An 11,430-nucleotide genomic window follows, 5' to 3' on the forward strand; every position below is an offset into this window, starting at 1 on the left:
CCCCTGCAGCCCATTTATTACCAGCAGTTGTGAGTGGTGACTGCTGTTTGTAAAATATAAAAATTTCAGGACATAGAAAGTCGCAGACGGGGCTTTTGGGATGCCTGCCTATGTCTTTGTTTATTATTTATCTAATAGCTGAGTAATCTGGTCAAGATATTTCTCTTTTTTTTAACATATTGCGTTAGAATAGCTACAGCTTGCTTAATGTATAAATATTAGCACTGCGTTGGCCGGGAATCGAACCCGGGTCAACTGCTTGGAAGGCAGCTATGCTCACCACTATACCACCAACGCTCCGTGGCATATGTTTTTTTTAAACTCTAGACATCACAACCCTGAGTTCAATGGCTATATTGCACCAGTATCAGAGGTATTTTTGGTTTACAGACCAACATGAAAATCAGGAAAAAAGTTCTTGCAATTGCTAAGGAACTGGAGATTGAAACCAATGCAAAACCTGCGCAGAAAAGGAGAAAGGGAAAGCAGCAGTTCAAATCATTGAAATAAGCATATATTGGCAGCAAGGGAAAAACAGCAGGGTAGAGAAAGAAAACAGCTCCACGAAATTCACAGGAGATTGATAATAGCAGGACAAAAAAAGGGAATAATAAAGTTCCAAGCAGCCTCAGAAAGAAGTGCGAGGGTCCCATCTTTCGTTAATGGTCATAACTGTGCATCATTTCCTTTGAAGTGTAGGGTTGATTCTCTGACCATCTGTCTCCCTGACTTTGAGTAGAGACCGATAGTTGAGCAGTCTCTTCCCACAAAAAGCTGGCACAAGCCTGCTTTTTTCCGCTCTGGCAGCGTGGAAACGAGAGAGTGGTCCTCACAAGAAAAAAAATCAATCCATGCTAGCAGAGGATGGTTTCGATCCATCGACCTCTGGGTTATGGGCCCAGCACGCTTCTGCTGCGCCACTCTGCTTTCTGCTCAAAATGCTGTGGTTATGCAGATCAGGAGCCTTCAGAGGAGTGGCATGGGATCGCTGGAGCTATTCTGGCAGGGCTCTCACCTCATTTGCCTAAGAATGTCACAAGGCATGCTGGGTGCAGAAAATCTTCGCCTTCCCCTCTCACAGTCAGTCATAGGGGAAAGTCAAGGCCCTCTCAGTCACTAGCCATGTCACGCCTTTGTCAAGACAGAAGCACCCCCACCCGCTCCTTCTCTGTGATCCTGCGCTACCATGCTCAGGTTTTGGCCTTACCTGGGAGCCAGAGGTGCACCCGGTGAGGGCGAGTGTTCGGGACGTGAGTGGACTTAGGACTGGAAGTTCTGTCCATTCGAAGCAGCCAACCTTCCTGCTGCAGACAGGGGCTGTTCCCTTGGGTTTCTTTCACCTTGCTCTCGGATAAATTTGGTTGTATGCTGCAGTTGCCTGCGATGACTACAAGGTGGCGCTGCTTTCAGGTAAGAGCACAAATATGCAGAAAATGTTGGGGACTTTTGCCACATTTATCGGTGGTGGGTCTCGCACATTTTTTCCAGGGGAGACATATTGACCTGAAACACTTTTTACTGCAGAGATGCTGCAGTTCTAAAGGCTGGTCGGGCAGAAGGGCTTAGCCGTTTCATTGCCTGCCCCCCTGCAGCCCATTTATTACCAGCAGTTGTGAGTGGTGACTGCTGTTTGTAAAATATAAAAATTTCAGGACATAGAAAGTCGCAGACGGGGCTTTTGGGATGCCTGCCTATGTCTTTGTTTATTATTTATCTAATAGCTGAGTAATCTGGTCAAGATATTTCTCTTTTTTTTAACATATTGCGTTAGAATAGCTACAGCTTGCTTAATGTATAAATATTAGCACTGCGTTGGCTGGGAATCGAACTCTGGTCAACTGCTTGGAAGGCAGCTATGCTCACCACTATACCACCAACGCTCCGTGGCATATGTTTTTTTAAAACTCTAGACATCACAACCCTGAGTTCAATGACTATATTGCACCAGTATCAGAGGTATTTTTGGTTTACAGACCAACATGAAAATCAGGAAAAAAGTTCTTGCAACTGCTAAGGAACTGGAGATTGAAACCAATGCAAAAGCTGCGCAGAAAAGGAGAAAGGGAAAGCAGCAGTTCAAATCATTGAAATAAGCATATATTGGCAGCAAGGGAAAAACAGCAGGGTAGAGAAAGAAAACAGCTCCACGAAATTCACAGGAGATTGATAATAGCAGGACAAAAAAGGGAATAATAACGTTCCAAGCAGCCTCAGAAAGAAGTGCGAGGGTCCCATCTTTCGTTAATGGTCATAACTGTGCATCATTTCCTTTGAAGTGTAGGGTTGATTCTCTGACCATCTGTCTCCCTGACTTTGAGCAGAGACCGATAGTTGAGCAGTCTCTTCCCACAAAAAGCTGGCACAAGCCTGCTTTTTTCCGCTCTGGCAGCATGGAAACGAGAGAGTGGTCCTCACAAGAAAAAAAATCAATCCATGCTAGCAGAGGATGGTTTCGATCCATCGACCTCTGGGTTATGGGCCCAGCACGCTTCCGCTGCGCCACTCTGCTTCCTGCTCAAAATGCTGTGGTTATGCAGATCAGGAGCCTTCAGAGGAGTGGCATGGGATCGCTGGAGCTATTCTGGCAGGGCTCTCACCTCATTTGCCTAAGAATGTCACAAGGCATGCTGGGTGCAGAAAATCTTCGCCTTCCCCTCTCATAGTCAGTCATAGGGGAAAGTCAAGGCCCTCTCAGTCACTAGCCATGTCACGCCTTTGTCAAGACAGAAGCACCCCCACCCGCTCCTTCTCTGTGATCCTGCGCTACCATGCTCAGGTTTTGGCCTTACCTGGGAGCCAGAGGTGCACCCGGTGAGGGCTTGCCCGGTATGAGCGTTTGGGAGCGTTTGGGACGTGAGTGGACTTAGGACTGGAAGTTCTGTCCATTCGAAGCAGCCAACCTTCCTGCTGCAGACAGGGGCTGTTCCCTTGGGTTTCTTTCACCTTGCTCTCGGATAAATTTGGTTGTATGCTGCAGTTGCCTGCGATGACTACAAGGTGGCGCTGCTTTCAGGTAAGAGCACAAATATGCAGAAAATGTTGGGGACTTTTGCCACATTTATCGGTGGTGGGTCTCGCACATTTTTTCCAGGGGAGAGATATTGACCTGAAACACTTTTTACTGCAGAGATGCTGCAGTTCTAAAGGCTGGTCGGGCAGAAGGGCTTAGCCGTTTCATTGCCTGCCCCCCTGCAGCCCATTTATTGCCAGCAGTTGTGAGTGGTGACTGCTGTTTGTAAAATATAAAAATTTCAGGACATAGAAAGTCGCAGACGGGGCTTTTGGGATGCCTGCCTATGTCTTTGTTTATTATTTATCTAATAGCTGAGTAATCTGGTCAAGATATTTCTCTTTTTTTTAACATATTGCGTTAGAATAGCTACAGCTTGCTTAATGTATAAATATTAGCACTGCGTTGGCTGGGAATCGAACCCGGGTCAACTGTTTGGAAGGCAGCTATGCTCACCACTATACCACCAACGCTCCGTGGCATATGTTTTTTTTAAACTCTAGACATCACAACCCTGAGTTCAATGACTATATTGCACCAGTATCAGAGGTATTTTTGGTTTACAGACCAACATGAAAATCAGGAAAAAAGTTCTTGCAACTGCTAAGGAACTGGAGATTGAAACCAATGCAAAACCTGCGCAGAAAAGGAGAAAGGGAAAGCAGCAGTTCAAATCATTGAAATAAGCATATATTGGCAGCAAGGGAAAAACAGCAGGGTAGAGAAAGAAAACAGCTCCACGAAATTCACAGGAGATTGATAATAGCAGGACAAAAAAAGGGAATAATAACGTTCCAAGCAGCCTCAGAAAGAAGTGCGAGGGTCCCATCTTTCGTTAATGGTCATAACTGTGCATCATTTCCTTTGAAGTGTAGGGTTGATTCTCTGACCATCTGTCTCCCTGACTTTGAGCAGAGACCGATAGTTGAGCAGTCTCTTCCCACAAAAAGCTGGCACAAGCCTGCTTTTTTCCGCTCTGGCAGCGTGGAAACGAGAGAGTGGTCCTCACAAGAAAAAAAATCAATCCATGCTAGCAGAGGATGGTTTCGATCCATCGACCTCTGGGTTATGGGCCCAGCACGCTTCTGCTGCGCCACTCTGCTTCCTGCTCAAAATGCTGTGGTTATGCAGATCAGGAGCCTTCAGAGGAGTGGCATGGGATCGCTGGAGCTATTCTGGCAGGGCTCTCACCTCATTTGTCTAAGAATGTCACAAGGCATGCTGGGTGCAGAAAATCTTCGCCTTCCCCTCTCACAGTCAGTCATAGGGGAAAGTCAAGGCCCTCTCAGTCACTAGCCATGTCACGCCTTTGTCAAGACAGAAGCACCCCCACCCGCTCCTTCTCTGTGATCCTGCGCTACCATGCTCAGGTTTGGGCCTTACCTGGGAGCCAGAGGTGCACCCGGTGAGGGCTGAGTGTTCGGGACGTGAGTGGACTTAGGACTGGAAGTTCTGTCCATTCGAAGCAGCCAACCTTCCTGCTGCAGACAGGGGCTGTTCCCTTGGGTTTCTTTCACCTTGCTCTCGGATAAATTTGGTTGTATGCTGCAGTTGCCTGCGATGACTACAAGGTGGCGCTGCTTTCAGGTAAGAGCACAAATATGCAGAAAATGTTGGGGACTTTTGCCACATTTATCGGTGGTGGGTCTCGCACATTTTTTCCAGGGGAGACATATTGACCTGAAACACTTTTTACTGCAGAGATGCTGCAGTTCTAAAGGCTGGTCGGGCAGAAGGGCTTAGCCGTTTCATTGCCTGCCCCCCTGCAGCCCATTTATTGCCAGCAGTTGTGAGTGGTGACTGCTGTTTGTAAAATATAAAAATTTCAGGACATAGAAAGTCGCAGACGGGGCTTTTGGGATGCCTGCCTATGTCTTTGTTTATTATTTATCTAATAGCTGAGTAATCTGGTCAAGATATTTCTCTTTTTTTTAACATATTGCGTTAGAATAGCTACAGCTTGCTTAATGTATAAATATTAGCACTGCGTTGGCTGGGAATCGAACCCGGGTCAACTGCTTGGAAGGCAGCTATGCTCACCACTATACCACCAACGCTCCGTGGCATATGTTTTTTTTAAACTCTAGACATCACAACCCTGAGTTCAATGACTATATTGCACCAGTATCAGAGGTATTTTTGGTTTACAGACCAACATGAAAATCAGGAAAAAAGTTCTTGCAACTGCTAAGGAACTGGAGATTGAAACCAATGCAAAAGCTGCGCAGAAAAGGAGAAAGGGAAAGCAGCAGTTCAAATCATTGAAATAAGCATATATTGGCAGCAAGGGAAAAACAGCAGGGTAGAGAAAGAAAACAGCTCCACGAAATTCACAGGAGATTGATAATAGCAGGACAAAAAAAGGGAATAATAACGTTCCAAGCAGCCTCAGAAAGAAGTGCGAGGGTCCCATCTTTCGTTAATGGTCATAACTGTGCATCATTTCCTTTGAAGTGTAGGGTTGATTCTCTGACCATCTGTCTCCCTGACTTTGAGCAGAGACCGATAGTTGAGCAGTCTCTTCCCACAAAAAGCTGGCACAAGCCTGCTTTTTTCCGCTCTGGCAGCATGGAAACGAGAGAGTGGTCCTCACAAGAAAAAAAATCAATCCATGCTAGCAGAGGATGGTTTCAATCCATCGACCTCTGGGTTATGGGCCCAGCACGCTTCCGCTGCGCCACTCTGCTTCCTGCTCAAAATGCTGTGGTTATGCAGATCAGGAGCCTTCAGAGGAGTGGCATGGGATCGCTGGAGCTATTCTGGCAGGGCTCTCACCTCATTTGCCTAAGAATGTCACAAGGCATGCTGGGTGCAGAAAATCTTTGCCTTCCCCTCTCACAGTCAGTCATAGGGGAAAGTCAAGGCCCTCTCAGTCACTAGCCATGTCACGCCTTTGTCAAGACAGAAGCACCCCCACCCGCTCCTTCTCTGTGATCCTGCGCTACCATGCTCAGGTTTTGGCCTTACCTGGGAGCCAGAGGTGCACCCGGTGAGGGCTTGCCCGATATGAGCGTTTGGGAGCGTTCGGGACGTGAGTGGACTTAGGACTGGAAGTTCTGTCCATTCGAAGCAGCCAACCTTCCTGCTGCAGACAGGGGCTGTTCCCTTGGGTTTCTTTCACCTTGCTCTTGGATAAATTTGGTTGTATGCTGCAGTTGCCTGCGAAGACTACAAGGTGGCGCTGCTTTCAGGTAAGAGCACAAATATGCAGAAAATATTGGGGACTTTTGCCACATTTATCGGTGGTGGGTCTCGCACATTTTTTCCAGGGGAGAGATATTGACCTGAAACACTTTTTACTGCAGAGATGCTGCAGTTCTAAAGGCTGGTCGGGCAGAAGGGCTTAGCCGTTTCATTGCCTGCCCCCCTGCAGCCCATTTATTACCAGCAGTTGTGAGTGGTGACTGCTGTTTGTAAAATATAAAAATTTCAGGACATAGAAAGTCGCAGACGGGGCTTTTGGGATGCCTGCCTATGTCTTTGTTTATTATTTATCTAATAGCTGAGTAATCTGGTCAAGATATTTCTCTCTTTTTTAACATATTGCGTTAGAATAGCTACAGCTTGCTTAATGTATAAATATTAGCACTGCGTTGGCCGGGAATCGAACCCGGGTCAACTGCTTGGAAGGCAGCTATGCTCACCACTATACCACCAACGCTCTGTGGCATATGTTTTTTTTAAACTCTAGACATCACAACCCTGAGTTCAATGGCTATATTGCACCAGTATCAGAGGTATTTTTGGTTTACAGACCAACATGAAAATCAGGAAAAAAGTTCTTGCAATTGCTAAGGAACTGGAGATTGAAACCAATGCAAAACCTGCGCAGAAAAGGAGAAAGGGAAAGCAGCAGTTCAAATCATTGAAATAAGCATATATTGGCAGCAAGGGAAAAACAGCAGGGTAGAGAAAGAAAACAGCTCCACGAAATTCACAGGAGATTGATAATAGCAGGACAAAAAAAGGGAATAATAAAGTTCCAAGAAGCCTCAGAAAGAAGTGCGAGGGTCCCATCTTTCGTTAATGGTCATAACTGTGCATCATTTCCTTTGAAGTGTAGGGTTGATTCTCTGACCATCTGTCTCCCTGACTTTGAGTAGAGACCGATAGTTGAGCAGTCTCTTCCCACAAAAAGCTGGCACAAGCCTGCTTTTTTCCGCTCTGGCAGCGTGGAAACGAGAGAGTGGTCCTCACAAGAAAAAAAATCAATCCATGCTTGCAGAGGATGGTTTCGATCCATCGACCTCTGGGTTATGGGCCCAGCACGCTTCTGCTGCGCCACTCTGCTTCCTGCTCAAAATGCTGTGGTTATGCAGATCAGGAGCCTTCAGAGGAGTGGCATGGGATCGCTGGAGCTATTCTGGCAGGGCTCTCACCTCATTTGCCTAAGAATGTCACAAGGCATGCTGGGTGCAGAAAATCTTCGCCTTCCCCTCTCACAGTCAGTCATAGGGGAAAGTCAAGGCCCTCTCAGTCACTAGCCATGTCACGCCTTTGTCAAGACAGAAGCACCCCCACCCGCTCCTTCTCTGTGATCCTGCGCTACCATGCTCAGGTTTTGGCCTTACCTGGGAGCCAGAGGTGCACCCGGTGAGGGCGAGTGTTCGGGACGTGAGTGGACTTAGGACTGGAAGTTCTGTCCATTCGAAGCAGCCAACCTTCCTGCTGCAGACAGGGGCTGTTCCCTTGGGTTTCTTTCACCTTGCTCTCGGATAAATTTGGTTGTATGCTGCAGTTGCCTGCGATGACTACAAGGTGGCGCTGCTTTCAGGTAAGAGCACAAATATGCAGAAAATGTTGGGGACTTTTGCCACATTTATTGGTGGTGGGTCTCGCACATTTTTTCCAGGGGAGACATATTGACCTGAAACACTTTTTACTGCAGAGATGCTGCAGTTCTAAAGGCTGGTCGGGCAGAAGGGCTTAGCCGTTTCATTGCCTGCCCCCCTGCAGCCCATTTATTACCAGCAGTTGTGAGTGGTGACTGCTGTTTGTAAAATATAAAAATTTCAGGACATAGAAAGTCGCAGACGGGGCTTTTGGGATGCTTGCCTATGTCTTTGTTTATTATTTATCTAATAGCTGAGTAATCTGGTCAAGATATTTCTCTTTTTTTTAACATATTGCGTTAGAATAGCTACAGCTTGCTTAATGTATAAATATTAGCACTGCGTTGGCTGGGAATCGAACCCTGGTCAACTGCTTGGAAGGCAGCTATGCTCACCACTATACCACCAACGCTCCGTGGCATATGTTTTTTTAAAACTCTAGACATCACAACCCTGAGTTCAATGACTATATTGCACCAGTATCAGAGGTATTTTTGGTTTACAGACCAACATGAAAATCAGGAAAAAAGTTCTTGCAACTGCTAAGGAACTGGAGATTGAAACCAATGCAAAAGCTGCGCAGAAAAGGAGAAAGGGAAAGCAGCAGTTCAAATCATTGAAATAAGCATATATTGGCAGCAAGGGAAAAACAGCAGGGTAGAGAAAGAAAACAGCTCCACGAAATTCACAGGAGATTGATAATAGCAGGACAAAAAAGGGAATAATAACGTTCCAAGCAGCCTCAGAAAGAAGTGCGAGGGTCCCATCTTTCGTTAATGGTCATAACTGTGCATCATTTCCTTTGAAGTGTAGGGTTGATTCTCTGACCATCTGTCTCCCTGACTTTGAGCAGAGACCGATAGCTGAGCAGTCTCTTCCCACAAAAAGCTGGCACAAGCCTGCTTTTTTCCGCTCTGGCAGCATGGAAACGAGAGAGTGGTCCTCACAAGAAAAAAAATCAATCCATGCTAGCAGAGGATGGTTTCGATCCATCGACCTCTGGGTTATGGGCCCAGCACGCTTCCGCTGCGCCACTCTGCTTCCTGCTCAAAATGCTGTGGTTATGCAGATCAGGAGCCTTCAGAGGAGTGGCATGGGATCGCTGGAGCTATTCTGGCAGGGCTCTCACCTCATTTGCCTAAGAATGTCACAAGGCATGCTGGGTGCAGAAAATCTTCGCCTTCCCCTCTCATAGTCAGTCATAGGGGAAAGTCAAGGCCCTCTCAGTCACTAGCCATGTCACGCCTTTGTCAAGACAGAAGCACCCCCACCCGCTCCTTCTCTGTGATCCTGCGCTACCATGCTCAGGTTTTGGCCTTACCTGGGAGCCAGAGGTGCACCCGGTGAGGGCTGAGTGTTCGGGACGTGAGTGGACTTAGGACTGGAAGTTCTGTCCATTCGAAGCAGCCAACCTTCCTGCTGCAGACAGGGGCTGTTCCCTTGGGTTTCTTTCACCTTGCTCTCGGATAAATTTGGTTGTATGCTGCAGTTGCCTGCGATGACTACAAGGTGGCGCTGCTTTCAGGTAAGAGCACAAATATGCAGAAAATGTTGGGGACTTTTGCCACATTTATCGGTGGTGGGTCTCGCACATTTTTTCCAGGGGAGACATATTGACCTGAAACACTTTTTACTGCAGAGATGCTGCAGTTCTAAAGGCTGGTCGGGCAGAAGGGCTTAGCCGTTTCATTGCCTGCCCCCCTGCAGCCCATTTATTGCCAGCAGTTGTGAGTGGTGACTGCTGTTTGTAAAATATAAAAATTTCAGGACATAGAAAGTCGCAGACGGGGCTTTTGGGATGCCTGCCTATGTCTTTGTTTATTATTTATCTAATAGCTGAGTAATCTGGTCAAGATATTTCTCTTTTTTTTAACATATTGCGTTAGAATAGCTACAGCTTGCTTAATGTATAAATATTAGCACTGCGTTGGCCGGGAATCAAACCCAGGTCAACTGCTTGGAAGGCAGCTATGCTCACCACTATACCACCAACGCTCCATGGCATATATTTTTTTTAAACTCTAGACATCACAACCCTGAGTTCAATGACTATATTGCACCAGTATCAGAGGTATTTTTGGTTTACAGACCAACATGAAAATCAGGAAAAAAGTTCTTGCAACTGCTAAGGAACTGGAGATTGAAACCAATGCAAAAGCTGCGCTGAAAAGGAGAAAGGGAAAGCAGCAGTTCAAATCATTGAAATAAGCATATATTGGCAGCAAGGGAAAAACAGCAGGGTAGAGAAAGAAAACAGCTCCACGAAATTCACAGGAGATTGATAATAGCAGGACAAAAAAAGGGAATAATAACGTTCCAAGCAGGCTCAGAAAGAAGTGCGAAGGTCTCATCTTTCTTTAATGGTCATAACTGTGCATCATTTCCTTTGAAGTGTAGGGTTGATTCTCTGACCATCTGTCTCCCTGACTTTGAGCAGAGACCGATAGTTGAGCAGTCTCTTCCCACAAAAAGCTGGCACAAGCCTGCTGTTTTCCGCTCTGGCAGCGTGGAAACGAGAGAGTGGTCCTCACAAGAAAAAAAATCAATCCATGCTAGCAGAGGATGGTTTCAATCCATCGACCTCTGGGTTATGGGCCCAGCACGCTTCCGCTGCGCCACTCTGCTTCCTGCTCAAAATGCTGTGGTTATGCAGATCAGGAGCCTTCAGAGGAGTGGCATGGGATCGCTGGAGCTATTCTGGCAGGGCTCTCACCTCATTTGCCTAAGAATGTCACAAGGCATGCTGGGTGCAGAAAATCTTCGCCTTCCCCTCTCACAGTCAGTCATAGGGGAAAGTCAAGGCCCTCTCAGTCACTAGCCATGTCACGCCTTTGTCAAGACAGAAGCACCCCCACCCGCTCCTTCTCTGTGATCCTGCGCTACCATGCTCAGGTTTTGGCCTTACCTGGGAGCCAGAGGTGCACCCGGTGAGGGCGAGTGTTTGGGAGCGTTCGGGACGTGAGTGGACTTAGGACTGGAAGTTCTGTCCATTCGAAGCAGCCAACCTTCCTGCTGCAGACAGGGGCTGTTCCCTTGGGTTTCTTTCACCTTGCTCTTGGATAAATTTGGTTGTATGCTGCAGTTGCCTGCGATGACTACAAGGTGGCGCTGCTTTCAGGTAAGAGCACAAATATGCATAAAATGTTGGGGACTTTTGCCACATTTATCGGTGGTGGGTCTCGCACATTTTTTCCAGGGGAGAGATATTGACCTGAAACACTTTTTACTGCAGAGATGCTGCAGTTCTAAAGGCTGGTCGGGCAGAAGGGCTTAGCCGTTTCATTGCCTGCCCCCCTGCAGCCCATTTATTACCAGCAGTTGTGAGTGGGGACTGCTGTTTGTAAAATATAAAAATGTCAGGACATAGAAAGTCGCAGTCGGGGCTTTTGGGATGCCTGCCTTTGTCTTTGTTTATTATTTATCTAATAGCTGAGTAATCTGGTCAAGATATTTCTCTTTTTTTTAACATATTGCGTTAGAATAGCTACAGCTTGCTTAATGTATAAATATTAGCACTGCGTTGGCCGGGAATCGAACCCGGGTCAACTGCTTGGAAGGCAGCTATGCTCACCACTATACCACCAACGC

The 11,430-nt window shown here is 46.8% G+C and overlaps 3 non-coding genes across 3 annotated transcripts; all 3 read right to left on the reverse strand.

Annotated features, from left to right (window-relative positions):
- Positions 1-225: 225 nt before the first annotated feature.
- TRNAG-UCC (transfer RNA glycine (anticodon UCC)) lies at positions 226-297 on the reverse strand. The gene has a single exon. It is a non-coding gene; the product is annotated as a tRNA-Gly (tRNA).
- A 6,302-nt stretch (positions 298-6,599) lies between these two features.
- On the reverse strand, positions 6,600-6,671 carry TRNAG-UCC (transfer RNA glycine (anticodon UCC)). Its single transcript has one exon. It is a non-coding gene; the product is annotated as a tRNA-Gly (tRNA).
- Positions 6,672-11,358: 4,687 nt separating this feature from the next.
- On the reverse strand, positions 11,359-11,430 carry TRNAG-UCC (transfer RNA glycine (anticodon UCC)). Its single transcript has one exon. It is a non-coding gene; the product is annotated as a tRNA-Gly (tRNA).

The sequence above is a fragment of the Pleurodeles waltl genome, unplaced genomic scaffold (assembly GCF_031143425.1).
Source record: "Pleurodeles waltl isolate 20211129_DDA unplaced genomic scaffold, aPleWal1.hap1.20221129 scaffold_69, whole genome shotgun sequence".
Classification (NCBI taxonomy): domain Eukaryota; kingdom Metazoa; phylum Chordata; class Amphibia; order Caudata; family Salamandridae; genus Pleurodeles; species Pleurodeles waltl.